The sequence below is a fragment of the Plecotus auritus genome (assembly GCF_963455305.1).
Source record: "Plecotus auritus genome assembly, chromosome: 7".
Classification (NCBI taxonomy): Eukaryota; Metazoa; Chordata; class Mammalia; order Chiroptera; family Vespertilionidae; genus Plecotus; species Plecotus auritus.
The window spans coordinates 90,663,933-90,690,371 of NC_137774.1; the positions used below are offsets into that span (position 1 = coordinate 90,663,933).

The window sequence follows — 26,439 nt, forward strand, 5'->3', positions numbered from 1 at the left end:
TGCATTTATGCCTTGTTAATAAAAACCACCTGCCGTGCTCTGCTTTCTATTCAGAAGGGAACCATTTCACTATCATTTTGAAGCATTTCTTCTGAAAACATGGGTTTTGTATTACTGTTTCTGTGTACTGACCCTGGCAGCTCGGCTCAGAGCAGGGAGTGGGGGGACAGGGAAGATCCTACACTGGAAATAGGAACGCAGCCTCCAGGTCCCGAAGGGAGGAGCCTCCTCAGCTCCAAGCCAGGGCTGGGGAGACGCATGAGGCATAGCCATCCCGTCCTCCCCGAGATCAGCGAACTCCACTTTCTCCCAAGGAATCCCAGTGCCAAGTGGTAGAGACCCACACTTCGTATCCTGTGGCATTTTGGTAAATCAGCTGTGGGTCTGCCTCTCCCTTCATACCGAGAGCTCTCAAGGAGGGTGATACCCCATTTGCCTGTCTTTCCCCAGAACATACCACGCATTATAAACGCAGTGGACATTGTAGCATCTGTGCCCGGCACTGCCTCCCCCCCGTCCCAGAGACCATGTGGCCTGCCTCCCCCAGCTGAGTGGACAGGGCGGACACCCTCACCCAGGCCAGGCCAATTGGTTTCTCTGGCACCCCAAGTCCAAGGGCAGTGCTCCTGGGAAGTCCTGTGGCCTCAAGCTGAAGCCACCATTTGGGGCAGCCACACCAACAACCCAGAGACAGCGAGCCTACAGGGAGAGAAGGGACAGATGCACCAGGAGAGGTGGAGAAAATGAAACCACAGCCTAGAGAGGAAAGCCAGAGGAGGGGTGGCTTGCCAGCTTCCCGCGTCCTGGGGGAGCCAGGCTGCCTGCAATTGTTTGCTACACAAGTTCCCTTTCCCTCCTCTTAACTCTCCTTTCACTAAACCTACTTGGAGAAGATTTCTGACCCTGGCAACAAAATGATCCCAGAGACATGGTCAGAGCCTGCTCCCCTTCCCCATCAAGGGCAGGCCCATCAGCAAGCCATGCCCACTACTCAGTTTACAAGGTGAGGCAGGTTTGGGTAGGGCCAGTACCAGAGAGCATGCTGGAAAGGCAAGGCACCGCCAGCCGGGGCCCTGAGAGTCAGAGAGCATTTGGACTTTGGACTTTAGCAAATGAGGTGGAGGTGTCTGAAGATAGCATGCTTTAGGGTCAAATGGCGAAGGGGGCATGTCTTCCACAGTAGGTGCCTAACAAATGCATGGAGGGCAAACAGGAAAACCTCTCCATGCCTTGATTTCCTCATCTCTAAAATATAGGGAATGTGATGAAGATATCCAAAAACTAACACATTTAAAGAGCTCAAAAAAGGTCCTAGCATACACTCAATATGTATTTTGTTTTATTTTAAACCTACACACAGACTGATGTTCTCCCCTCAAGAACCCCCAGCCAGATGCTATGGTCAGAATATTTGTGTCTCCCAAATTCATATACTGAAGCCTAATGCCGAATGTGATGGTGTTACGAGGTGGGGCCTTTGGGAGGTGATTGGGTCATGAGGATGGAGCCCTGATGAATGGGATTAGTGCCCTTATAAAAGAGCTCCCTTGCCCCTTCCACCATAGGAGATGGCTGCAACCTGGAAGAGGGCCTTCACCCGACCATACTGGCAGCCTTACAGCCTCCAGAACTGTGAGAAATAAGTTTCTGTTGTGTATAAGTCTGTAGTATTTTGTTAAAACTACCGGGACTACAATGGCAGGGAACCAGGAGGATCAAGAACGAAGCTCCCCCCCTCTGGGCATAGAAGCAGAGGTAGAGTAGATGGCATCAAAAGGGCAAGGCCAATCTTTAGGGTGGCAGGGCCAGGGACGGAAGGCCAAAAGGGAACTGTCCCCTACATGTGGATCAGAGTGGAGGGAACACGGATGGTTAGAGCTGTGGGGATGGTGGCCTTCCCATTGCTAAGGGAGGTTACCAGAGTGGAGGGGAGGTGGGGGGTGAAGCGGGGGTGTGGGGTGAAGGGGAGGAGGCTGCAGTGAGGCAGAGAACAGGGTCTGGGCGGGGCTAACAACAGGCAGAACTGCCTGACAGTGGACAAACAGATGGAGAGGGAATAAGCATAAGTGTGCACGTACACGTGTGTGTGTGTGTGTGTGTGTGTGTGTGTGTGTGTGTGTGTGTATAGAATGTAGGGCCATCAGGCACAGCCACAATAACAACATTGGGCATGTCTCCATCAAGTGAACATACTTCACACACATCGATTCAATTCTCTCAATAACCCTAGCCTCATTTTTATAGATGGGAAAATTGAGGCAGAGAGGTATAGTGATTTGTCACTAGTAGGTGGCAAAGCTGGGATTTGAACCCAGGCAGTCATGGCCCAGTATCTGAACTCTTAACCACTAAAGTGGTCAGGAGATGCTGGAAAAGAATCGGTGCCCAAGGGTGAATCCCCAACTTGGGATTTCAGGCTCTGGGTGCAAAATTCTAGGCACCACCTTCCCAGCCTGCTGGGTGGCCCTGGGGGCTTGCAGGTGCACCCTTGTGTGCCTAGGCTCCCCCCAGGTGCCCTCTGCCAGGCTCTTCTGCCTTTGAAACTCCTTTCATCTCTAACCCCCTCCTTAGAGATGCAGCCCACCACCCCTTGTAGGCTAGGCACTGCAGGTGAAACGCATCCCAGCTCACTGCTCATGGAGGAAGGCGTCTGAGGGGCCCCATCTGGGAAAGTAGGAAGGACAAGACAATCCCTTCCCTCAACAGAACTCCGCTGCCTTAAACCCCATGCCCCATCACCTAAATCCTTCACTGCTCCTCTAACCCAGCAGCTACCAGGACTCCTGCCCCCTTCTCTGACTCCAGGCCCTGCCCATGCCATTTCCCTGCCTGATGCCCATTTGGCATCCTGGCAGCAAACTTCTGCAATGGGCTCCATCAAGCTTCCTCTCCACCCCACCCTCCACGTGTCCCTCCTCTGCTCCCAGCTCCCCCACCACTTCACTTGGTGATGGGCGGTGCTCCCTAGTGGCAGCGATACCCCAGTCCTGTGTACCTGCCAGCCACTGGCAGAGCTAGGCCAGGTGACAGCAGCTAGATGAATGAAGGGTTCATTGTTTACATTACAACTGGTGGGGAGTGTGTGGCACACAGGAGATGAGGCGGCCCCACATAGTGCTCCCAGTACCCTGCTCCTCCTCTGTCAGCAGCCCTAGGCCAGCCCACTGGCCTCTTTGGGCATCTTACAAGGGTGAGGACAGCCAGCACCCCTCATTTGGACTCCCATTTCTCACCCAGAAGGGAGAGGTAGGATCTCAAAGATTGGGGGATGGGCCGCTGTGTGTGTGACTCCCCACAAGGTGCCCCTCTGCCCAACCTCTCCAGGGAGGGGGTGGGGCTAGAGCCAGCGTGGCAGTGCCCAGTGAGCACCCGCCCCACCCAGGCCCCGCCTGAAGGGCCCAAACGGGCGGGTCCTGGAGGCCCAGCGAAGCATCCTTGGCGGCTGCGGCCCCTCCCTACAGGGAGGGCAGAAAATCTGCTGCCTCACCAGCCACCAGCGCCAGCTTAGGGGGGACACCCCCTGCGGGAAGCCGCCCTGCCCCAGTCTCCCCCTAACCTCCTCCGCTATGCACTTCAACCAAGTTTTGCAAAGGGCATTAGCCAGGCGCTTCCAGCCCGCCGGCGAGGGCTCCGTGTTCTCCCAGACCCCGGGTCTGCAGAAGGGGGTTGGGGGGCCGCGCCCACCAGGATGTGCCCCTCGGGCCAGTTAGTCCAGAGCCCTCGCCCTGCTCTTGGGAGAGGCGACGGGCGGCCCCCCGGCAGATGTGCCGAACCCTCGTCTGTAGATGGGGGAACGAGGTGCTGACGATGCCCTCACCACGGGGACGCGCAGCCAGGCAAACACCTCCCAACGCCAGAGCACCCCCTCCTCGTTTGCAGGCATAGGGAAGTTGGGGTGCATCCCAGGATCGGCTCCGCTCACGCCCACCCACCAGCCCTGGCCGTGCGGCCTCTCCCACGCCGGACGATGTCCCCGGGCCGGCCAGCTTCTGCCTAGGCTGGGGCCACCGCCGCCTCCCGACCCCTCGGTCCTTTGTTGCCCGGCAAGCCCCCTCCTCCAGGGTGCCCGCTGCTCCTACCTTCGCCCCTCCGGCAGCAGGCTGAGCGGCAGCGACCGGGCGCCGGCCTCCTCCTCTGCGGGCCGGCCGCCGCGGGGGGAGAGGATGCTGCGGCCGCTCCCGAACCCGCCGCCCCACCCCGGCTGAGCCCTGCGGCGCCCGGACACAGCGCTCGCGCTCCGGACCGGGTCTCGCGCCGCGTGTGCGACGGCCGGCGGCGGGAAAGCAGGAGGAGCAGCCCGGGCAGCCCCGCCGCCGCCTACGCGCCCGTGGCCGAGCCCAGCAGCCGAGCGTAGCGGAGCGAGCGGCCCGGCTCCGGGAGGGAACAAAAGGGGCTGGCGCTGGGGAGAGCGCCGGAGGGCGGGGCCTGGCGCGGCGGGGGCGGGCACGCGGCGCGTGGCCTTGCGGTTCTCGGGCCCCGTCGCCGAGCCGTCAGTGCGCGGGCGGGCGGAAAACGCGGCGAACCTCCTGGTCTTCTCGCAGTAGTCAGTTGGAGGTGTCCAGGGGTGCGCCCACACCCACTTCAGCGCTGGCCCCCCTATCGGTGCTTCAGTCGCGTTTGGCGAAAGAACACTCTTCAGCCTTACTCTGCTCACAAGGATGGCCCAGACCTTTGGGAGACATGGAAGCCTGGGAAGCTGGGGGGAGGGACGGGGAGGTTCCAGGAAGTCTTCACGGAAGAGGTGACTTGGACTGGACTGGAAGAAATGAGGAGGGGACAATGTGACCGAGGTTCGAACTCCGGATCCTACTGAGCTGTCCTGAGGCCAAAGGGGATGGTGATAAATGACACAGGGTTCTTGGTGATTTGCTCCCGCCATGTCTTTGCAAAAATTGGTATCCAAGACAGATGAACCCTGAGCCCTTTTCCCGGGGCAGGATCTCTCCCCTGCGACGTCAGGGAGCTGCGCGGTCCAGCCCCCTGAGTAGGGAAGCAAAGGCTAAGTGGCAGCCAGAGATAAGAAATAAATGAATCCCAACACCCATAGGAGCCTGGCTGTGGTTGGCCTCTGTGCCTTTGTGTCCCCTTTCCCCCTTGGTAAACGAACCCCTGAGCCTTTGTCTTGCTGGTTTTTCTACCAGTAATGCTGCCCCCTCTCCCCCCTCACACAAATCATCCTTCCCCTGGCTCAAACTCACCTTCATTTCCCCTGAGCACGGGAACCTGGCTGTATTGGGGGAGGTTGTGATTTCTGCAGTGAGACTCACTCGGGAGGGCAGGCACCAGCACAGTCTTGTTTATGTCCCCGAAGGTACCCACTACAGTGCCTGGCCAAGGGTGGACATTCAATGACACTTGTTGAATGAATAAATTTGCTAAGTTGGCACCAATCATCCTTCCATTGCCCTAGTATCCATAATCTTTGAGAAATGAATTAACCTCTGAAACGCCGTTTCCCCACCAATAAATTGAGATAGTGTTTCATTTCAGTTTGGCAAATGTGTAATGGCATAATGATGGAGGCTGGGCAGGGGCCAGAACTGAGGAGGTCCCCAGCTGGTGAGGGTGCAAGACCTGGAGACCAACTGGGGAGGAGGGTGCAGAGTGAGCCCACAGGAGAACCGGCTTTCGGAGGAGGTGCCAACCTGATAGAAAAGGAGGGGATCCGAGGTAGGAAGGGCTGTGTTCAGGACAGAGGGAGCATGGGGCTGGGGTGAGTGGTCCGATATATATGTATAAAAGCCTAAGCAATCGTTAAGACCAAAAGACCAGAGAGACCAGTCGACCAGTAGCTATGATGCACTGACCACCAGGGGGCAGACACTCAACACAGGAGCTGCCCCCTGGTGGTCAGTGCGCTCCCACAGCCAACCTCCCCCAGTCCCTCCCTCTGGCGGGCAAACCTCCTGCAGTCCCTCCCCCCAACCCTCCCTCAGTCCAGCAGGCCTAGGAACCCCCCCTCCCCACCTGCATGAATTTCGTGCACCAGGCGTCTAATTAAGAGATAAGACCAAGGCATCAGGCAGTGGTAAGAATCCAGCTCCCTAACCTTCAGCTGATGGGCAATATTCTCTGGGCCTCTGTTTCCCCATCTGTAAAATGGAGCTGGTGTTACACTGCCTCCTAGGGTTGTTGTCAAGGCTGAATGCGTTAACCTATGTGAAGGGCTTAGAACCAAGAGTGTCTAGTGCACAGTTGACATTCAAAGAGCAAGGTCATAAAAGGATCTTGTATGTTAGGAGGCTGGATTTTCTCTGTGAGCTGGAGATGTCTAACAAGGACCTCTCTCCCACGGAGAGGAAGAAGCACAGAGAGTGAGGTGCAGGGCTTTCCCGGTTGCTCTCCTCCAAAGATTCTGCCCGCTCCTCCCTCCCTTGGGAAGAGTGGTGGGCAGGGAGCCTAGGATGGCTTTGAAGGCCATGTGGGTCCTGATGATGGAAAGCAAGTGAGGCCCAATCAGAAGCCATTCTGAAAGCTCTCCTGGCAGCTCATGGGGGCAGGCTGAGACCCTGGGAGACCAGCTGGAAGGCTGTGGAGGTCCAAGCTAGAGCTGGGGTGCTGGGACACTGTCAGCAGAGCAAACCAAAGGAGAGGCCAGTCCAGGTCAGGTCTTAGGGACACTCCTTTGAGACTGAAATCCATGGGGACTCTCCCCAGAAACATGTGATATGCTTATGCACACAAGCTTGTGCACACACACGTGCGTGCACAGACACACACACACACACACACACACACACACAGTTTTGCAGACAAGTTCAGACAGTTCACAGACCCCCTGAAGTTCTGGGACAGGAGAGAGTGCTCAGAAAAAAACAGAGCAGATAGGGTGTAGCTGAGAGTGGGATTTGCCCAAATGAGTGGTTTCTGACCCAGACCAAATGGTACATGGGCCCTGGAGGCACTTCTCCCTTCTTTGGCACCTGAGGCTTCTGGAACCAGGAAAGAGGCCCAAGTTCCCAGGACAACAACCCATCAGAGATGGATTAAGAAGGTTCCTCATTATGACCGGGTTGTGGGCTTGATCCCCAATAGGGGGCGTGCAGGAGGCAGCCAATCAATGATTCTCTCTCATCATTGATGTTTCTATCTCTCTATCCCTCTCCCTTCCTCTCTGAAATCAATAAAGGAACATATTTTTTTTAAAAAAAGAAAGGAAACCATCATTTCATCCCGGCCCCACCTTGCACAGGTGGGGAAACAGAGGCCTCAACGATCGGCAGGGATTTCAGATCACACAGATCCTGCTGTGATGCACCTGAGCTCACCTGTGCCCAGCCAGTGCGTTCAGCCACCTTCCCCCCTGCCTGCAGCAGGTAGGGGGAAGACCCACCAGCCCCCTCCCTCCCTGCCAGCCCCCAGATCCTGCAGAGTACTAGCCTCTCCTTACCTGGACTGGGTGGGCAGAGCTGCAAAGGCACCACTCACCGGGAGGAGCATTGATTGCCCCTGCAGCTGCGGGGCTTGCCCTAGGTGAGAGACTACAGGCTTCTATCTTGTTGGGTTTTCTACTTCCTGCAGCCAAACAAATGATATAGACATGGAAGGTGGAGCCTGGCACGATGTCCCAGCATCAGGCCTGTGGATGGCAGGGGTGGGGGGCGGCTGGGATTACAGGGAGGGGGACTTTCTCACTCAGGCCTTTTGTCTCCATAGAAAGTGCTGATTTGACCATTTTCTTGCTGACACTGGCCATGACCAGCAGCAAGGTGGGGGAGGCAGCTTATGGGAAGAGCACATCAGGAATAACGGGGCAGGGCAGAGGTCTCAGAGGCCTGGCTGCCCTGCAGGTTACTGCCTCTCTGGTATACTTTCTATTGTTTTATTTTCATTTTAAGGGCCAATAGGACATCCACATGATGGAATATTTTATATTCTCTGAATCACTATTTATAATGTATTTGTAATAAATGGGGAAACACTCCTATATTTATGTCAAATGAAAAACGCACATCCAAAACTTGTGTATAAGGTAGAATCTCAACCGTGTAAACTGTAGAGGGGAAAACTGGTCACTATGATGGGCTTTGGGTGGGGGAACCCACCTAACACAAGAATAAACTCAAAATGGATTAAAGACTTAAATGTAAGACTCAAAACCATAAAAATCCTAGAAGAAAACCTAGGCAGTAAAATCTCAGACATTTCTCCTAGCAATACTTTTTCTGATATATTTCCTTGGACAAGGGAAACAATATAAAAAATTAACAAACGGACTACATTAAACTAAAAAGCAAAAGAAACAACAACAAAATGAAAAAACAATCCACTGAATGGGAAATATATTCACCAATGATACATCTGATAACAGGTTAATATCCAAAATCTATAAAGAATTTATAGAACTCAACACCAAAAATAAATAAATAAATAAACAATTCAATTAAAAAATGGGCAAAGGGAGAGAGAAACCAAGATGGCGGCATAGGTAAACACCTGAACTGCTGCCTCGCAGAACTACTTCAAAACTACAACTAAAAGACAAAACAGACATCATCCAGAACCACAGGAAGGCTGGCTGAGTGGAAATTCTACAACTGGAAGGAAAGAGAAAAGCACACTAAGACTCAGAGGAGCTGCAGAAGTAGAGGTACAGATGCACGCACGCGCGGAGAGGGCTGGCAACTGAGTATGCGGCTGTCTTTTTCAAGCGTGAGGGAGACAAAAGCCCCTGACTGCTCTGAACTCCAGTTCCAGGTGAGACTCTGGGGACCCAGACTCATACAGGGAGAAACTGGACTGTCTGGCAGCAGGCGGAACTCAAGGGCGGCTTTCTCTCAGAGGTGCTTGCAGCAATTACCGCGCGACACTGAGACTCAGGGGCCTCTTAGGGCAGGCTGAGGGAAAGCCATTGCTGTTTGCTCCACACTGAGACTCTGCCCCATCCAAGCTGTGCACAGAGGCTTTTGCATATGAATGGCCTGGTCCTTTGAATTCTAAACTTACCTATCAAACTGCAGCTGAGTCAGTGAGACCCAGAACATTCAAAAGAAGGCCCAAGGCCCCACAGCAGCTTGCATTGCTTCACAGCTGGGCCTCATCTGGGCACCTCCAAAACCCAAACAAAGAGGAATCTGCAGATCTCTCTGTAGCTCCTGCTGAGTGGCCTCAGGCAAAGACTAAATGAGTACCTCCTTGGAGATTCAAGAGCCAGTGTACCCAGGGGTCAGAGTGGGACCATCCAGATTACAACTCCTCAGATCCATAAGGGACACACTCAGGGGGCAGACTCAGTGAGCACCAAAGCCCCACTGAAGCAAGTCTTGCCTCATAAGGGTGTCTCCAGCACAGAAGTTCTCCCAGCATAGACACAGCTGATCCTCACAGCCAATTGGCCTGGAGGTCAATTCCTCCCAGTGATACAAACAATAATCAAGGCTTAACTATAACAAGACTGTGCACACAGCCCACAAAGGGGTGCACCAAGAGTGTCCACCTCAGGTAACTGGGGAGGCTGAGCCACTGGGCCCTATAGGACACCTAGCACACAAAGCCACTCTATCAACTCAGGGAAGCAGCCAAAATGTGGAGACAAAGAAACAGATCACAAATGAAAGAAATGGAGGAAAGGAAATGACTGGATATAGAGTTCAAAACCACGGTTAGAAGGTTTTTCAAGAATTTTCTAGAAAAGGCTGACAAATTTAGTGAGACCCTCGAGGTAATGAAAAAGGACCAACTAGAAATTAAGCATACACTGACTGAAATAAAAAAATAATATACAGAGATCCAACAGCAGACTAGAGGATAGCAAGAATCAAGTCAAAGATTTGAAATACAAAGAAGCAAAAAACACCCAACCAGAAAAGCAAAAAGAAAAAAAGAATCCAAAATATGAAGATAGTTTAAGGATCCTCTGAGACAACTTCAAGTGTACCAACATCAGAATTATGGGGGTGCCAGAAGAAGAGAGAGAGCAAAATACTGAAAATCTATTTGAAGAAATAAGGACAGAAAACTTCCCCCACCTGGTGAAAGAAATAGACTTACAAGTCCAGGAAGCACACAGAACCCCAAACAAAAGGAATCCAAAGAGGACCACACCAAGACACATCATAATTAAAATGCCAAGAGCAAAAGACAAAGCGAGAATATTAAAAGCAGCAAGAGAAAAACAGTTAGTTACCTACAAGGGAGCACCCATACGACTGTCAGCTGATTTCTCAACAGAAACTATGCAGGCCAGACGGGAGTGGCAAGAAATATTCAAAGTGATGAATAGCAAGAACCTACAACCAAGATTACTCTACCCAGCAAAGCTATCATTCAGAATTGAAGGGCAGATAAAGAGCTTCACAGATAAGAAAAAGCTAAAGGAGTTCATCACCGCCAAACCAGTATTATATGAAATGCTGAAAGGTATTCTTTAAGAAGAGGAAGAAGAAGAAAAAGGTAAAGATAAAAATTATGAACAACAAATACATATCTATCAACAAGTGAATCTAAAAATGAAGTGAATAAAAAATCTGATGAACAGAATAAACTGGTGAATATAATAGAATCAGGGGCATAGAAAGGTAGTGGACTGAATTTTCGGGGGGAAGGGGGGTGGGGGGTGCGGGAAGAGACTGGACAAAAATCGTACACCTATGGATGAGGACAGTGGGGGCGTAAGGGCAGAGGGTGGGGTGGGAACTGGGTGGAGGGGAGCTATGGGGGGGAAAAAGAAGAACAATTGTAATAATCTGAACAATAAAGATTTCTTTAAAAAAAAAAAAAGAAAAAAATGGGCAAAGGACTGGAATAGACACTTCTCCAAAGAGGACATACAGATGGCCAATAGACTTATGAAAAAATGCTCAACATCACTAATTGTCAGAAAAATGCAAGTTAATACCACAGTGAGATACCACCTCACACCTGTCAGAATGGCTACCATCAACAAATCAACAAACAACAAGTGTTGGTGAGGATGTGGAGAAAAGGGAACCCTCATGCACTGCTGGTGGGAATGCAGATTGGTGCAGCCACTTTCAAAAACAATATGGAATTATTCAAAAAAATGAAACTGCCATATGACCCAGTGACCCATTTCTAGGAATATATCTGAAGAAACCTGAAATACTTATTTGAAAGAATATATGCACCCCATGATCATTGCAGTGTTATTTACAATAGCCAAGATTTGGAAGCAGCCCAAGCGCCCATCAGTAGATAAGTGGATGAAAAAAGCTGTGGTACCTTTACACATGGAATAGTGAGTACTCAACTGTAAAAAGGAAGGAAGTCTTACCTTTTGGGACAGCGTGGATGGACCTTGGACCTGTAGAGCAATATGCTAAGTGAAATAAAGCCGTTAGAGAAAGACAAACACCATATGATTTCACTTACATGTGGAATTTAATGAACAACATAAGCTAACAAACAGAATAGAAACGTACTCATACAGAGAACAGACTGACAGCTGTTAGAGGGGAGTGGGCTTGGGGGCTGGGTGACAAAGGTGAAGTGATTAGGCAAAGAATAAAAAAACCTTATAAGCATAGAAAAGAAAGAAAGAAAAGAAAAATTTAAACCCAAACTCTTTTCTGTTGAAAACACACAAAAAGTTACTGTTTGGATGCTGTCAGTGGCCTGGTGCTGGAGTGACATCACCATGGAGATATCAGCTGAGTCCATCACTCTGAAGGCCACACCCCTACTTTCAAACACGTGGTCTTTGCCTGAGTCCCGCTCTTCCTTCCCTGGGAGAGGAAGTCCAGGCACGCCCTCCAGTTGATGCAAGTGGACACAGCCTGTGGAGGAGGGAGCCCAGCAGGGACAGGAAGTGTCTGCTACTGCCCAGCCCAGCTGCGGGGCTCAGTGGTTGAGTGTCGACCTATGAACCAGGAGGTCATAGTTTGATTCTGGTGGGGGCACATGCAGGGTTGTGGGCTTGATCCCCAATGTGGGGTGTGCAGGAGGCAGCCAATCAATGACTCTCTCTCATCATTGATGTTTCTCTCTCCCTTCCTCTCTGAAATCAATAAAAACATTTTTTTAAAGTGTCTGCTACTGTGTGGATTCACAAGGTCCTGGGGTCTTTTTCCATGCAGCCTCCTCCATTTCCTACGGGCTGCTGAGTGAACAAAAGCTGGCATTTGTAAGTAAACTTATTACAGGGTAGGTTTCAAGCTAAGAAGGGTGTATGGATTATGGAAATGAAGACCAGCTGGGTGAGAACAAGCAAAGGCAGTGTAATCGGAGCTTGCTGGAGTAGGGAGTCAGGTACCACCTCTGTGATGGCCCAGTGACACAGGCGGGGGTGGGAGAGCTTCGTAGTGGACGAAGGGATGGCGGAGATGGTCTTGATGGAGAGGCTGATGGTGTGGGGAGCTGGATGCAGGATAACTAGAAGCAGGACGTGTATCACCTCCATGCTTGGTGAGGGGAGCATACTTGGCTTTTTCCAGTTGGTCCTGAGTTGGAAGAAGAGGCAAAAACCGGGGAGCTGGCCGTTCTTGATCAAGTCCTGGCCATCCGGTTGTCATCTGGCTTCCTGGACTGGAGGCGCAGAGTGAGTCAGTTCTCTCTTTGTATGTGGTCTGGCTGTTGTCTGTTTATCCCGTCTCTCAGTGTTAACTCACAGGATCCCCCAACTACTCTACAGCTGGTGCGATTGTGATGTCAGTTCAGAGAGGAGGAAACCAAGTCACAGAGAGGTTAAGGGACATGCTCAAGGTCATACAGGTCAGCCAGGATACCGGCTGCAGAGCAGGGCTCTCTCCTGACCATGAGGAGACGTGAGGGAAACCTCGCCTCGAACTCCAGTCTGACCTCCGCCACTCGCCAGCTTTCTGACCCAGGGCAGGTAACATGGAAACCCTCCTCCTCCAGGCCATAGAGAGAGCGACCCTGAGAGGCAACACGGAATGCCCGTCCCACATGGGCCCGTGGGGTGCCTGCTGGGAGCTGCATTTATTGTTCACTATATGCTGGGCACAGTTCTAAGCATCTGAGATTCTGTAAACTCACGTAATCCTCAGACTCACCATGAGCAGGTTCGTTACTGGCCCTGCCCCACTCCAGGTGCAGCCGGAAACCTGCCCACGGCCACACAGCGGGCAGGGGTGGCGCCCCGTGGAACCCAGGCGCCTGGGCAGAGCTGGTGGTGCAGTCCCTGCACTTCCCGCCTCTCCGAGGAAGCGGTGGCCGTGAACAGGCAGCAGGAGGCACCTGCCGTAATCCAGGTGGCACAGACCCTCAGCTGAGGCTGCTAAGGTGAGCTGCTTCTTTTTGGAGTGACTCCTGAACGGGCTTCTTCATCTGGGACCTGGAGATGAGGGAGTGCGGAGGGAAGAGGCCGCCCTCCGGGTGGACAACAGCCACCTCGCCCCCTGGTTCCTTCCTCCCTGGTCCTGAGCTGAGCCGAAGGCACCCGGCCTCCTTCTACCAAGGGAAGTCTCTAGAACAGGGTGGGGAACATCCACATAAGGCCCGTGAAATCCTTTGGCCTGGCCCTGCCAAGGCATTCGAGGTGAGTTAATTAAATGTTTGACCAAATACAGCAGGCTGACTTTTAAGCTGATCATTTTGTATGGCCCGTGAATGATGTTATCAATATCCAAATGGCCCTTGGCAGAAAAAGGGTCCCCCACCCCTGGTCCAGAAGGTGCTGGCTGGGGAGCGCTCCTCAGTCCCTCAGTTTCCAACCTCACGGCCTTCCTTCACAGCTGCTATTCCCCGCGTCCCCCAGTCTGCACATCGGTGCAGTGCGCCCGCCAGCTGAGGTGGTGACACGCCCGGCGGCATGTGAGCCTTCGCCTGGGGACACTGCCAGTGTCTGTCTCCCCAGGACGCTGCCCACCGGCCCTGCTGCTTTGCAGGGCTGCCCGTCCCTCCCGAGGCTGCGCTTTCTCTGCAGCCCGGGTATAAGGGCACATTTTTGGGGGGTCTTTGGGTCCTTCTGAGAAGTCACACAAATCAGTCACCTCACCAAACACCCCAAAATTAGAGACTGATTTGTTATTTTACCATGAAAAGACATTGGGAAAAAACACCATGCAATCGCCATCATTTCCTGTAAGAAAGGATGTTTTAGCACCAGATGAAGGAAGGAACATAATTTGGGGACACAGACCAGTCCTAGAAACTAAGTAAATCTGGCTTTCTGAAAAGGTCTTGTTCTGTTCACCTTGCTGCTGATGGAGGAGCACCTGACCAAGGGAGGCAGCTGTTCCTGGAACATTTGGGAAGCAGGGCCCTAAAAAGGCTCACTCTGGCTTAGAGCAGTGGTCGGCAAACTCATTAGTCAACAGAGCGGCAAACCGCGGCTTGTGAGCCGCATGTGGCTCGCGAGCCGCAGTTTGCCTGCCGACCACTGGCTTAGAGGCATGACTTTCCTAGTCGCCCACTCCCCCCACCCCCCGCCCCATGCTCTCAGCCACCTTGGTTTCCTGAAAGAACCACACGGATCTGTTTGTCTATTCTTGGACCAACCCACACGCCTTTCCATCCCCCCTACACACACACACACACACACACACACACACACACACACACACACACACCCCTTCTGGGGCCCCCTGAGCCTTGGATATCTGTGAGCCAGATGTTTGAAGAGAAGCTAGAAGGTCATTTGTCCAATCCCTGTTGCTTTTCAGCAGGGAAGACAAAGCACCATTAGGAAAGCTATTAGCCCTCTTAAAAACCACAGTCTCCTGTCTCTACAGCTTACCCCTGTGCTTCGTTGTTCCTAAACTGCCCCCTCGTCCCACGGATGTGGTCCATGTGTGTATAATACACTAAAGCTAGAGCTCATGTTCAAACTGCTGGTGTCCTAGCAACAAAACCCCCTTTACTGCTTTCAAATCCTTTAGCTCCTTTTCTGCCCAGTGTATGGCTACAGAATACGCTGACACATAAGGCCCGTGAAATCCGTTGGCCTGGCCCTGCCAAGGCATTCGAGGTGAGTTAATTAAATGTTTGACCAAATACAGCAGGCTGACTTTTAAGTTGGTCATTTTGTATGGCCCGTGAATGATGTTATCAATATCCAAATGGCCCTTGGCAGAAAAAGGGTCCCCCACCCCTGGTCCAGAAGGTGCTGGCTGGGGAGCGCTCCTCAGTCCCTCAGTTTCCAACGTCACAGCCTTCCTTAGGAAAGCTATCAGCCCTCTTAAAAACCAGCCTCCTGTCTCTTCAGCTCTGGGCAGGGTACGGATGGAGGAATGAGGCACCGGCTTGGGAGCCACAGACCTGTGGACCTGGTGCTGCTTTCCATGCATGTGAAAGGCTCACACAGTGTGAGGTACAAGGGCATCCTCAGTGTGAGGTACACGGGCTCACACCGTGTGAGGTACACAGGCTCACACCGTGTGAGGTACACGGGCTCCCACAGTGTGAGGTACACGGGCTTCCACAGTGTGAGGTACACGGGCTCCCACAGTGTGAGGTACACGGGCTCACACCGTGTGAGGTACACAGGCTCACACCGTGTGAGGTACACAGGCTCACACCGTGTGAGGTACACGGGCTTCCTCAGTGTGAGGTACACAGGCTCACACCGTGTGAGGTACACGGGCTTCCTCAGTGTGAGGTACACGGGCTCACACAGTGTGAGGTACACAGGCTCACACCGTGTGAGGTACACGGGCTCCCACAGTGTGAGGTACACGGGCTCACACCGTGTGAGGTACACGGGCTCCCACAGTGTGAGGTACACGGGCTCACATCGTGTGAGGTACACGGGCTCCCACAGTGTGAGGTACACGGGCTCGCACAGTGTGAGGTACACGGGCTCCCACAGTGTGAGGTACACGGGCTCACACCGTGTGAGGTACACGGGCTCACACCGTGTGAGGTACACGGGCTCCCACAGTGTGAGGTACACGGGCTCACACCGTGTGAGGTACACGGGCTCCCACAGTGTGAGGTACACGGGCTCACACCGTGTGAGGTACACGGGCTCCCACAGTGTGAGGTACACGGGCTCCCACAGTGTGAGGTACACGGGCTCACACCGTGTGAGGTACACGGGCTCCCACCGTGTGAGGTACACGGGCTCCCTCAGTGTGAGGTACACGGGCTCCCACAGTGTGAGGTACACGGGCTCCCACAGTGTGAGGTACACGGGCTCACACCGTGTGAGGTACACGGGCTCCCACAGTGTGAGGTACACGGGCTCCCACAGTGTGAGGTACACGGGCTCCCACCGTGTGAGGTACACGGGCTCCCACCGTGTGAGGTACACGGGCTCACACCGTGTGAGGTACACGGGCTCACACCGTGTGAGGTACACGGGCTCACACCGTGTGAGGTACACGGGCTCACACCGTGTGAGGTACACGGGCTCACACCGTGTGAGGTACACGGGCTCACACCGTGTGAGGTACACGGGCTCACACCGTGTGAGGTACACGGGCTCCCACAGTGTGAGGTACACGGGCTCCCACAGTGTGAGGTACACGGGCTCCCACAGTGTGAGGTACACTGGCTCCCACAGTGTGAGGTACACGGGCTCACACCGTGTGAGGTACACGGGCTCACACCGTGTGAGGTACACGGGCTCCCACCGTGTGAGGTACACAGGCTCACACCGTGTGAGGTACACAGGCTCACACCGTGTGAGGTACACGGGCTCCCACAGTGTGAGGTACACGGGCTCACACCGTGTGAGGTACACGGGCTCCCACCGTGTGAGGTACACGGGCTCATACCGTGTGAGGTACACGGGCTCACACCGTGTGAGGTACACAGGCTCACACCGTGTGAGGTACACGGGCTTCCTCAGTGTGAGGTACACGGGCTCCCACAGTGTGAGGTACACGGGCTCCCACAGTGTGAGGTACACGGGCTCCCACCGTGTGAGGTACACGGGCTCACACCGTGTGAGGTACACGGGCTCACACCGTGTGAGGTACACGGGCTCCCACAGTGTGAGGTACACGGGCTCACACCGTGTGAGGTACACGGGCTCACACCGTGTGAGGTACACGGGCTCCCACAGTGTGAGGTACACGGGCTCACACCGTGTGAGGTACACGGGCTCCCACAGTGTGAGGTACACGGGCTCCCACAGTGTGAGGTACACGGGCTCACACCGTGTGAGGTACACGGGCTCACACCGTGTGAGGTACACGGGCTCCCACAGTGTGAGGTACACGGGCTCACACCGTGTGAGGTACACGGGCTCCCACAGTGTGAGGTACACGGGCTCACACCGTGTGAGGTACACGGGCTCACACCGTGTGAGGTACACGGGCTCCCACAGTGTGAGGTACACGGGCTCCCACAGTGTGAGGTACACGGGCTCACACCGTGTGAGGTACACGGGCTCCCACAGTGTGAGGTACACGGGCTCACACCGTGTGAGGTACACGGGCTCCCACAGTGTGAGGTACACGGGCTCCCACAGTGTGAGGTACACGGGCTCCCACAGTGTGAGGTACACGGGCTCCCACAGTGTGAGGTACACGGGCTCCCACAGTGTGAGGTACACGGGCTCCCACAGTGTGAGGTACACGGGCTCACACAGTGTGAGGTACACGGGCTCACACAGTGTGAGGTACACGGGCTCACACAGTGTGAGGTACACGGGCTCACACAGTGTGAGGTACACGGGCTCCCACAGTGTGAGGTACACGGGCTCCCACAGTGTGAGGTACACGGGCTCCCTCAGTGTGAGGTACACGGGCTCCCACAGTGTGAGGTACACGGGCTCCCACAGTGTGAGGTACACGGGCTCCCACAGTGTGAGGTACACGGGCTCCCACAGTGTGAGGTACACGGGCTCCCACAGTGTGAGGTACACGGGCTCCCACAGTGTGAGGTACACGGGCTCACACAGTGTGAGGTACACGGGCTCACACAGTGTGAGGTACACGGGCTCACACAGTGTGAGGTACACGGGCTCACACAGTGTGAGGTACACGGGCTCCCACAGTGTGAGGTACACGGGCTCACACAGTGTGAGGTACACGGGCTCCCACAGTGTGAGGTACACGGGCTCCCACAGTGTGAGGTACACGGGCTTCCTCAGTGTGAGGTACACGGGCTCACACCATGTGAGGTACACGGGCTCCCACAGTGTGAGGTACACGGGCTTACACAGTGTGAGGTACACGGGCTCACACCGTGTGAGGTACACGGGCTCCCACAGTGTGAGGTACACGGGCTTACACAGTGTGAGGTACACGGGCTTACACAGTGGAGGCAGTAAGCGCTCTGATGGAGTTGCCTGTAATGCTTTGGCTGGTGCCTTGGGCCACATTCCTTCTCAATGTGTGGGATCAGGGGCAGATTCCTGGAGAAGGTGGCAGCCCAGATGTGTCTTGACGGCTAAGTGTGTGGCAGGCAGGGGGAGCAGCCCAAAGGTGCTGTTGTGAGGAGCCTTGAAGAGGTCGGGCCACCAGAGCGTGAGGAAATGGAGCTGAGATGAAGGCGGGGGCAGCAGGCCTCTGTGGAGAGGGATTCACATGGCTGGGCTGTGGAGGAGGGCTTTGGGGACCTGACTGAAGCCTGGCTCCCCAGGTCATAGAGGAACAGTGTGGTGACAGGCTAGAGGAGCAGGGCCGGCAGGACCAGGGGGTGGGAGTGCTCATGTGGACAGAGAGAGAAGTATGTCTCGCAGCCACACCAGCCTCTATGTCTAGCAGCGTGTGGCCTGAGAAAGAGCAAGTCGTGGGAGACGGGACCCCCACATTCTAGGCTCCCAGCTTCTCCCAGTGAGAGAAGGGACCCCAGTGCCTGATGCCTCTGACGCTGAGGGAGGGTTTTGCTGCCTGCAGTTGGAGTGAAGGATGGACCTCAGCTGCCTGCCTAAGAAAGCAGGGCCAGCCCTGGCCGGTGGCTCAGTGGTTAGAGCATAGGCCCACGCACCGAAGGGTCACGGGTTCAATTCCCAGTCAAGGGCACGTACCTGGGTTACAGGTTCCATCCCCAGCCCATGCAGGAGGCAACCCACTGCTGTGTCTCTCTCACATCGATGTTGTTCCTCTCTCTCTCTCTTTCTCTCTCTCCCCCTCTCTCCCTTCTACTCTCTAAAAATCAATGGAAAAAATATCCTCTGGTGAGGATGCACACACACACACACAATGCAGGGCCAGGGACATGAACATACTTGTTTTCCAAACCTGCTGCCCCGCCGTGAAAGTCTGCCTTCTCCACACGCTCCTGAGGGGACGTTGTGTCGGAATCTCCCACACTGTGGACGGAGCTCCTGTGACCCTCAGTAATGGAGGCTGGGTCCAAAGAAAAGTGAGGCCACAGACAGGCTGATTCCAAGGGGGCCCAGTCGGGGGGAGGAGGCATCCAGCTGGGTGCCCTCCGGAGCTGTGGTGACAGCGACGCCAGTGCACCCTTGGCTCGGACGAGCAGCCCTGGGCAGGGTACGTGTGGAGGAATGAGGCACCGGCTTGGGGCACCGCAGACCTGTGGACCTGGCGCTTTCCATACATGTGATGCACCAGGTATGGGGCCCTGGATGAGGGACTCAGGCCCCAGCCTCAGTCTCCTTGTCTGCCAGACGCGAATGTCAGGCCCCACCTCACACACAAGGACAGACAGACAGTCCAGAGCCATACTGCTCTGTGGAAGCATGGCCAGGGGGCTCAGCGCCACGTCTGATTCTCACCTGTGGGACCAAAATGTGTGCCAGGCAGCTCAGGGCATCAGGGCTGTTTCTGCACAAAGCGTGGTCACACCTGTCTTTTCTCATTGGTTGGACGAGGAGAGGCAGAAGTAGAGACATTAGCCCAGAGTGGTCAGCTCTGGTCAAAGCGTTAGCAAAGGAGTGAGAAGGAAGGAATCAAAAGGAACCTTTTTTGTCTTTGGCAGGAAGGAGAGTGTCTGTGAATGTCATCAGGGAGCTGGTTCCTCTCCTCCCCAGCCTGGGGCACTGAAAACAGCCTCTGCAAACCTTGCATAGGGCCGATGAAGACATGTCATTGCTGCGCGCCTCCATTCCCCCATCACTACCACTCTCCTTTTTCTCTCTTAGCTCCACCCCAGCCTCCCCACAAGCTCCCAGCGCTGGTGGCCTGCACAGCCGAGAGTGCTGCAGCCCGTGCAGGGGAGCTGACGTGGATCCCTTGTCCCACAGCGCCCAGCCGATCCTCTCCACTCCCCAAAGGAGCTCCAATGCTCCTTTTCCTCTCTGCATCTCCAGCCCCCCACGCGGCCCTGGGAGGTGAAGTCCCTGGAGGCCCCAGCAGCCGTCAGAGGGGCCGCCCAAACCTAGAGGGTATTCTCGAGCAGCCAGCCCATCGAAGCACAGGCCATAACCTGGACTGTGACTGGCGTGGGAGGTGGAGGGAGGGGGCAGGCTTGTGGGACTGAGCCCTTTAGCTGAGAGGTCTGTGCAGAGAGATAGTGTCAGAATTGAATGACATTGTAGGTCACCCAATAGTTGTAGATAATTGCTTGGTGTGGGAAACCCACAATCTGCTGTCAGAAGTGAATGAGCTTGTGTAAGGAGACACAGGAGTTTTCCTATAGTGGCGGGGTCTGTAGGTCAGGGTGGGGCTGGGGGTGGAAACACTGTGTGGCTTTGGGCAGGTTTCTGCCCGCACCATCCTTGGTTCATGGATGGGAGAGCTGTGGGGTACATTGCTTTTGGTTTTGATTATAAAATATCAGGCATATAAAGCACATTTATAAGCATGGCTTAAAGATAACACAATGGGCAGCGATGTTAAGAACATCTGGCTTAAGAAATAAAACCTTGCCCTGGCCAGTTTGGCTCAAAGGATAGAGCGTCAGCCTGTAGACCAAATGGTCCCAGGCTCAGTTCCGGTCAAGGGAACGTACCTTGGTTGCAGGCTCCTCCCCGGCCCAGGCCCTGGTTGGGGCTCGTGCAGGAGGCGACCAGTCAATGTGTTTCTCTCACATCGATGTTTCTCTCTGTCTTTTCCTCTCTCTTCCACTCCCTCTAAAAATCAGTGCCGGGGGGGGGGGGGGGCGGGGGGGACGGCGGGGGAGAGGTGGAGAAGAAAACTTTACCAGGACCTTGAATCCCCTACACGCACCTTTCCATTCCATCTCCTCCCCAAAGGTACCTGCTCTTGTGAATTTAGTTTTCCTCGCTTTGCTCTGCTTCTCTGTATATGTGCACCCCCTCAAACAGTGCTGTGTTCATATTGCATGCTTTCACCCGCATGTAAATGGGAGCCTGCCGTAGGTATTCTTGTGATTTCTCTTGTGCTGCAAACGGATGGTCGGGATTCAGCCACACAGATGAGGGTGGCCGCGGAGTGTCCCATTGTGTGCTGTCCCTCAACACACTCCTTCTCCTGTTGACGGAACCTTAGGTTGCTTCCAGTTTGGGGTCGTGTTTAGTTTTGTTGCTTTTGCAAAACTCATGGTGCTCCTTGCACAGGTGTCGGTTGGGTGCACAGCTAGGAGAATACAAGTTCTTTTGGCCCAGGGTCCATAATAACACCGTGTGTTGTCAGACCTTTTAATTTTTGCTGGTTTGATGGTTGTAAAAAACAAAAAGAAAGCAAAACAAGCAGCCAGAACCTGACTACAAATGAGGCAGCTTTCAAAGGGCCCCTCTTCTGTGACATAGTTATCCATGCACTTGTTCACTATAGGGTGGTTGGTCTTCTTGCTTTATGATTTGTAGGATTATTTACAGTGTCTTAGACACTATTTCTTTATCAGTCTGAACAATCGCCAAGACCTCTCCCAGTGAGTGACTTGTCATTTAACTTTATCGTAGTCTGTGAATGGACAGGAGTTTTTAATATGAATGTAGTAAAATTGATTATCTTTTTTCTCCACAGTTTAAGTCTTTGGGAACTTGTTTAAGTTCGAGATTTTTCAGTTTACCTTTTAGCAACATGGCTCTTTGTTCAAAAGAAACCACATGTGGATTCCCACACAGAATGCCCACCCTCTTACGGGGCCAGTTCTTTCTTTAAAGAACATTTCCTGGGTTAATTATCATAAATCAAAGCTCTAATGGCCAGGGAGATTAATGCTACACATTTTTCAATAGTTAACAAAATAAACATGCGACGTCCATGTTTATTTTGTTTCAATAATTGAATCATTATTGCAACAACAGCAATGAAACCAAGAAAAGTAACGACAAAGAAATCAACGACGGCTCTACACAAGCCGCCCCAGGTCACCCAGCGCTCAGCTCGGAAATCAGGACAGCCACACGCCACCAGGCCAGCCACACGCCACCACACCAGCCACACGCCACCAGTCCAGCCACATGCCACCATGCCAGCCACACACCACCAGGCCAGGCTCCAGTGTGCTCTGACTCGGCGGCCACTTTTTTTTCCAGATAAAATTAAGTTAATTTACTTTACAAAATGATTCTTTGTTTTAGGGAAGTAATTTCAGAACATTGGTAAATAAGTTCTGGTTGTGCAATTAAAATATAGATATATTTTTCATCCAAGTTTCCAGAGAAAGTAACTGAGTAAAGCTTAGTACTTGCTTTAAATAACAAATGTATAAATGACACAAAAATCACGGTCTTTTAACCCGGCTGGTGTGGCTCAGTAGTTGAGCCTCGACCTATTAACCAGGAGGTCATGGTTCAATTCCCGGTCAGGGGACATGCCCCAATCCCCAGTGTGGGGCCTGCAGGACGCAGCCTATCAATGATTCTTTTTCATCATTGATGTTTCTATCTCCCTCTCCATTCCTCTCTGAAATCAATAAACATAAATTTTTTAAATCACGGTATTTTGAAATGTTATAGGATCCTGGAACATTTTGACCAAATTTCCTCATTTTATTAAGTAGGAGACGGAGGTCCATTTTCTGGAGATCTTGAGATGCAAGAAGCCCACAGCAGGCCTCAGGAAGATGAGTTGCCTAGAAACAGAGGGTGGTACCAAGGGAAGCCCCTCCCCTTGGATGGACTCCTCAAACCTGAATGGCTGCATGTGGACAAGTGGCAGACTGACATTCACCTCAGCCACCTCCGCCAGGGACCTGCATCCAAGTGAGGTGCCTGACCTCCCTTCTCCCTGGGTCCTGACAGTGGGCCTGGCATGGAAGTCCACCAAGGTGCCTTTGGGCCGGTCTCCCTCACCTCCCTGGCCCTGCCAACAGCTGCACCTCTAGCAGGAAGGTAAGGGTCCCCACCAACCTCACCTAGACTTTCCTTCCACCTGGGTGATGTTCTGGCTGTTACAGTGGAGACACGGACATTTGTCTTCCAACTGGATGCTCAGCCTTCATGCAGCAGCAGCCAGGGGTGGGCTGGGGTGCAGAGGGCACTGCCTCATGGGCCCTACCAGCTTTCCAGCCTTGAGGCCCCAGCCCAAGGAGGCCAGGGCTGGGAAAGCATCCTGAATCCTGTTTCCCAGGAAGCCACTGTCCCATGGCTGCTCATTCCTACTGTCCAGCCAGCCTGAGGCCACAGACATCTGGAACCCCTCATCCCTGTTCCTCAATTTTTTGCCCCAGGTGGGAGATGAGATGACACCTCAGGCCCATGTCCAGCTGTACTTTCGAGGAAACTTGGGAGGTCTAGGGTGTCTTTCCAAACACAGAGTCTGCAGGGCTGGGTAATGCAGCCTCTGTGGACCGTCAGCCCCCCCTTAGCATTCTGCTGCTCACTGTCTCTGTGGCCTTGGACAACGACCTTCACTGCTCTGTGCCTCGGTTTCCCTCTCTGAGATAACATTTCCTCTAGGGCTCTTCACACAGTGCCTGGCATGCTGTAAGTGCAAGTAATTATGTGCTCCCAGAGAAGGGGTTGCTGGGAGGAAATGCCTACGGTGCACTCCCAGGCAGGCTCTCCAATGCCCCTGAGATTAATTCATCTACCCAGCCCTCCCTTCTCTGCCTACACACACACACACACACACACACACACACACACACACACACTGCTTCCCCATTGGTGAGTGGTGTCACGCTCCTGCCGTCCTTGTTTCTCTTCCATGCCACCAGCTTCAGCCCAGATGTTGCCCACCGACCACCCTGACTCCCACCCCCATGGGAGGCAGATCTGGCCCCGGGCTGTTTGCAGACTCTAACCCCTCTCCCTGAGCCCAGGGTGAAGCCTGCACAGCCAGGCCTATGGCAGGACTAATCGAGTATATTCCCAGATGGTCCATTTAAGCTGGAATGCTTGACTTCCTGTTTTGTTTTCCATAAGCAATTCTCAACCAAAACTTTCTTTCCCATAAAAAGTATTTCTTTAGATAACTGACACTCACCCCACTCTGCAAATGAGGAAAATTTTGAACACTTTTTATTTGGATAAAATTTTTATTAAAAAATTTTAAATCATTTTTATTTTTGCAAGTTTTGCCAATTGTACAGTTTTATTCATTTTTTAAAATTTAATTTAATTTTTTATCACCATTTATCCCCTCTATGCCCTCTACACCACCACCACCACCCACAACCACCACACTGTTGTCCACTGATTTTTAGAGAGAGAGAAGAGAAAGAGAAACATTGATTTGTTGTTCCACTTATTTGTGCATATTGCCAAGCGAAAGAAGCCATTCTGAAGAGACTAAATAAATCCATTTCAGAAGGCTAAAGAGTTAAAGTCTACCTGGCAGGCGTGGCTCAGAGGTTGAGCATCAACCTATGAACCAGGTCAAACTGGATTTCTGCGGATTCTGGTTGGGTTGGGGTAGATGCAGGGGTTGGGGGCTCCAGGCGTACAGGAGGCAGCCAATCAATGATCTGTCCCATCATTGATGTCTCTAACTCTCTCTCTCCCTCTCCCTATCTCTCTGAAATCAATAAAAATATATTTTTAAAAATTTGAGTGAACATCTGAGTTTCTCAGGAAACATGGAATGTGCGCTGCAAGTAGTTTAGTTCCAGGGACCCTCCCCCACCTCCCCAGTACAGAAAATGCCAATTCTCTTGCCCTGTCACCTTGACGAACCAATTTAAATTTCCCCAAATTCCACACGGTCGGCGACAACAACCGAAACATTAAACTGCTTCTGGTCCCTACCAGCTGGCGGGGTTTCTTCCCTTCTTGGCTCGGCCTAGAAACTCATATTTTATTCATGAAAATTGAGGCCCTGGGAGGCCTCGGCATAAACAGGATGTAAATATTTGCGGGTGGTGGCCGAGAGATGGTATTTGAGCGGGGACTGTCCAATGTGGGGACCTCCAGGACAATGCTTGCTTGGGACCCGCCCACCTCGATCTCCTTTATTGGTGGGGTGATGGGGGTGGGGGCGAGGGGGAGGCTGTACCCCTGATTGGAGACCGGGTTTGGTACTCCAATTCCATTAAGTGAGAGGGTATGTTGCTTCACCTTTCACCTTCTGCCTCATCCCACTTGCCTAACCATGGGGTAGGGAGGGCGGGGGGGGGGGGGGGGGGGGGGGGCCGGGAGGTGAGTGTCCTTCCTCAGCTTGAGATTTAGGTTTGGCTTTCTTAAGTCAAAGAGAGAGGACCCGGCCTCCTCTCTAGCCCCTCACCTGCCCTTCCTACATCTGGGCACCTCTTGTTTCAGCTTTGTGGAGTCCCCTACCGTTCCCCAAATTATACCCTCTCATGGTGCTGTCCCTTCGCTTATTCCAGTGACTTCACCTGGTGTGAACTTACATCTGTGGCTCCCCCTGGTCTCTAAGACCTCCTCCAGATGTTTGCATGGACAACACCCTTTCCTGGAACTCAGGGCCTCCCCATCTCTTGGGCTACCTTGGGAGAATAATTCTGCTCAGCTCTCAGGGCCTGGCTTGGGTATCACTTCCTCCAGGAAACTGTCCTGCTGCCTCCCCTCCAAACCTGGGCTGGAAGTCCCTCCTCCGCCTCCCTATAACGATTTCTCCTATTTTAGCACCTGCAATGCAGAGCCAAAGCCCTCCCCACTCCTTATCCCACACTCTAATAGGGCCCAGACTCCCCGGCCCTGTTCACTGAGTAAACACTTGTTGAATAATTGAATGGATAAATGGATGGATGAATGGGTGGGTGGATGAAGCTGTGACTGCCTGTGTCTGTGGCTCTCTTCAACTTGCCACCACACCCAGATGGAACCCATCACTCCCACATGGAGGTCAGACCCACTCTGTTAATGCCTTACACTCACTGTGCATTAGTCCCTTGTTTCTTGCATGTGTCCCCCACACCCTCCCCCACAGCCTGTGCACTTAGGACACTTCCTGGAGCATAGTAAGTGGCAGTCTTGGAATCTCCCAGGGTAAGGAGGACTTTCAAAGTTACACCCTGCACCCAACAGCCTCAGGTATGAGGAAAACATAAGCTTCTTGGAAATGACACCCTCTGGGGATTCCCAAAGAATGTGGTAAGTGTGCATGTGCATGAGTGGGCATGCTGGGACAAAGCTTTGTTCAAAATGTTCATGACACTCTTCAGATAATGAGACCACACTTGGGTACTTCTGAGATTAGGAAAAACATAAACTACACCCCCAAAGTTGGACCATCAGCCGACCAAATTGGACCCAGCTGAACTACCCCATTCCCAGTGAAGGTGGCATTGAAATGGTAGGTGGGGCCTCAGGCTGAGAAATAACATCTTAGGGAGATTGCTATTGAAAGAAAT

The 26,439-nt window shown here is 53.1% G+C and overlaps 1 protein-coding gene across 2 annotated transcripts in view; it reads right to left on the reverse strand.

Annotated features, from left to right (window-relative positions):
• The window catches only part of CLIP2 (CAP-Gly domain containing linker protein 2), a 70,213-nt gene extending 65,833 nt beyond the window's left edge, over positions 1–4,380 (reverse strand). For both annotated transcript variants that reach the window (XM_080682458.1, XM_080682456.1), the window contains exon 1: positions 4,080–4,380. The gene's annotated coding sequence lies outside the window, so the exon portion shown is untranslated. The remainder of the gene's footprint in view (positions 1–4,079) is intronic.
• Positions 4,381–26,439: the final 22,059 nt, after the last annotated feature.